A 3,765-nucleotide genomic window follows, 5' to 3' on the forward strand; every position below is an offset into this window, starting at 1 on the left:
GAAATTCATATTTCTTTTTAAATTGTTTATTTTAAATCTAAGTATGAATCAAGAAAATAATGGTTATTACTGAACTTTAAATGATCCTTATTGAAAAGAGTTTTGTTGTATAAAGAAGGGAGGTATTAAAAAATAATCTATACCTCAATTTTTTTTTTTGGTGAGGAAGATTGGCCTTGGGCTAACATCCATACCCATCTTCCTCTACTTTATATGGGATGCCGCCACAGCGTGGCTTGACAAGCAGTGCGTCGGTGCACGCCCGGGATCCGAACCGGTGAACCCCGGGGTGCCGCAGCAGAGCGCGCACTTAACCGCTTGCGCCACCGGGCCCGCCCCTATACCTCAATTTTTAAAAAAAAAAAACCTAAGCTAATGAAAAAGCTAAAAAAAAAAACATAAAAAATAATCTACCCTGGATGTAAAATACTAGCCGTACCCCTGGGGAGTCCACACAGTAATGGTAACGTTAGATCTGTACTCGTATTGTTATAAATATTACTTTGTCTGTATTCAATACATCAAAGCAATTTTAAATCAAACAGCACAAAGCGATACAGAATAGGTCTCATTCCACCTTCTAAATTCCCCTCTCTAATCTTGTCCTCCCTGACTTAATTTCCTTCAACGTTTCTGTGCAGACTCTTTGTTTCAAGCTTTGCCCTGAAGACAAAACGGTACTATTGGGATTTTAAGTTTCCTAAACTTTCCTCTTCTTGGCTGCTTCTTCTAAAATAAAATGAGGGAATTGAATTCCCCCAAAGAGAAAGAGAAGGGGGAGTAGAGGGACATTTTCCTTCATAGCATTTGTGGCCGTGGTCCTCCAAGACCTCTGTGCATCTCTGAAGATCCAGCTGTCTGTCAACCCCACGCCCCATCAGGTCCTGGACCCCAGAGCAGGCGCACAGGGGCGCCGATTCCCAAACCAAGTGCCCCTGTGTGGACCGACTGCCACGGCAACGAGAGCTGAGCCGCGTCAGCCCCTGAGCTGCCCCATCTGCAAGCCCTGCTGGACCCCACAGCCAGGAGGGTTACCGATTCCCTCCTTGCACAATGCTCCTGCTCCCTGCCACTGCTGTATATCTACTCCACAGCTGTACGGAGCAGAAAGGGCCCCTGGATCATCGACGCCCCTGGGCAGGACTGAGGCAGCACATCCGAATCAGCCAGGGCACTCTTTAGAAGTGTCCTGACCTGCCGCACGAACACCCCCAGGCTGGGGGCCCCCGTTCATGTACTTCAAAGGTGTCCCACCAGGTGGTCCTCATGCACAGCCCCGGTTAAGAACCACTGCTGTATACACAGAGCCTGAACAGAGCTCACAGACGAAAATGCCAGTGGATTCCAGACACAGGTGCTCAGCCTCACCCAGAGACAGGGACCCCACAACGCGATACTATTTTACACCTATCAGATGGGCGAAGATCAGAAGTTTGATAATCATAGACAAAGAACTAATCCCCCTGGTTTATCAAGTGCTTCTGCAGATGGATAATGAAAAGACCAGGAATCCGATCCAATAGAAAACGGGCAGAGGAGATGAACAGAGAGTTGACAGATCGGGAAATACAAATGATTCTTAAACATAGGAAAAGCTGATCACTGCATTCATAAAAAGAAAATCTAATAAAACAACCCATCTAGAAGTTTGGTAATACACGGATGAGGTGATGGGGGAACAGGCTGGCGAGACGGCAAATTGGAACAGCCCCATGCAGGCAGCTTCTATGAAAGTTACAAGCGTTCTTCATCTTTGAGCCATCAATTCCACCCCTAGGAATCTAACCAACTGAAACATTTGCACATGTGTGAAAAGACTGAAGTACGGATATTCATTTGCAGCACTGTCTGTAGCAGCAAAAGATTAGAAATAACCCATTTCCCAACAGGAGGCCAGTTAAATCAATTACAGTACAGCCATACAGTGGGATACTCTACCAGACAACTATTTAAATAAAGGAAGGGGTCAGAAAAATGAAACGATCCCAAGACATTTTATTAAATGAAAAAAAGTTAAAAGGTGTGAAACAGTGTGCGATTAATGACAAAATTATTTTCAGTAATGATCATTTAATAATCACTAATAATCATTATTTCCTCAACTCATATTTTAGATTTAAAATAAATAACTATTCTAAAGGAATAAATTTCTGTTTTAAAGATCTTCAAATTCAGTACACACATATATAGCATATGTATACTTGTATTATACAGATAACTCTGGGAAGATACACACACAAAAACTGGTTACAGAGCAGAGGATCTGAATAGACATTTTTCAAAGAAGACATACAGATAGATAGCCAACAGGTACAGGAAAAGATGCTCAACACCAATAATCATCGGGAAAATGCAAATCAAAACCACACTGAGACGTCACCCCACACCTGTTAGAATGGCTATTAGCAAAAAGACAAGAGATAACAAGTGTTGGTGAGGATGCGGAGAAAAGGGAACGCTTGTGCACTGTTGGTGGGAATGTGAATTGGTACAGCCACTGTGGAAAATGGTATGGAGGTTCCTCAAAAAATTAAAAATAGAACTACCATATGATCCAGCTATTCCATTTCTGGGCATTTATCCAAAGAAAATAAAAACACTAACTCAAAAAGATATCTGCAACCCCATGTTCATTGCAGCATTATTTACAATAGCCAAGATATAGAAACAACCTAAGTGTCCATTGATGGATGAGTGGATTAAGAAAATGTGATATACATCACATTTACACAATGGAGTATTTTTCAGCCATAAAAAAATTAGGAAATCTTGCCATTTGCAACAACATGGATGGACTCTGAGGACAGGAGGGCATTATGCTAAGTGACATAAGTCAGACAGAGAAAGGCAAACACTGTATGATCTCACATATATGTGGAATCAAAAAGAAAACAAGCTCATAGATACAGAGAACAGATTGGTGGTTGTCAGAGGCAGGGGGTGGGGGAGGTAGGCAAAATGGGTGAAGGGGGTCAAAAGGTACAAACTTCCAGTTATAAAATAATTAAGTCCTGGGGATGTCATGTACAGCACGGTGACAACAGTTAACAATACTGTATTGCATATCTGAAAGTTGCTAAGAGAGTAAATCTTAAAAATTCTCATAAGAAAAAAAAATTTTGTAAGTATGTATGGTGACAGATGTTAACTAGACTTATTGTGGTCATCATTTCACGATATATACAAATATCCAATCATTATGTTGTACACCTGAAACTAATATAATGTTATACGTCAATTATACCTCAAAAAAATAAAAATAAAACAGAAGGGTTACAAGTATAACTGAAACAAAATACAAGTACTTAGCAAGATGATTAATTTCAGATTCTACAGGAATGGGCTGTGACGAAGGTAGAAAAAGATGTTTCTGAGCAAAGGATGCAACAGAATGGAGATGCTGGGGATGGAACCCAGGACCTCATGCATGCTAAGCATGCGCTCTACCACAGACCTACATCCCCAGCCTGTGTGATGCCCTTTTTCTAAAATACCTTCATGAAATAAAAAAGAAATTTACTCCCTCAAAAAAAACTCATTGCAGTGATAGCTAGTTTTGGGGAAGGGGGTGCAGAGGGCGTGTAGGGGGAGAGTCTGGGAGTCAGGAGGGAAAGGAAATTTACTTCTCTCCCTATGCCTTTTGTACTATTTGTGTCTTTTATCATGCAAGCATTGCCTACTTAAGACAAACAAAGATGTAAAATAAAATAAAAGAGAAAACAAAGGTTAAACAAAACTACTTTCCTGCAACAATGCCCCCACTTT

At 41.1% G+C, this 3,765-nt stretch overlaps 1 non-coding gene across 1 annotated transcript; it reads right to left on the reverse strand.

Moving 5' to 3' along the window:
- Positions 1 to 3,392: 3,392 nt before the first annotated feature.
- On the reverse strand, positions 3,393 to 3,464 carry TRNAA-AGC (transfer RNA alanine (anticodon AGC)). Its single transcript has one exon. It is a non-coding gene; the product is annotated as a tRNA-Ala (tRNA).
- Between the last annotated feature and the right edge of the window lie 301 nt (positions 3,465 to 3,765).

Source organism: Diceros bicornis, chromosome 26 (assembly GCF_020826845.1).
Source record: "Diceros bicornis minor isolate mBicDic1 chromosome 26, mDicBic1.mat.cur, whole genome shotgun sequence".
Taxonomy (NCBI): domain Eukaryota; kingdom Metazoa; phylum Chordata; class Mammalia; order Perissodactyla; family Rhinocerotidae; genus Diceros; species Diceros bicornis.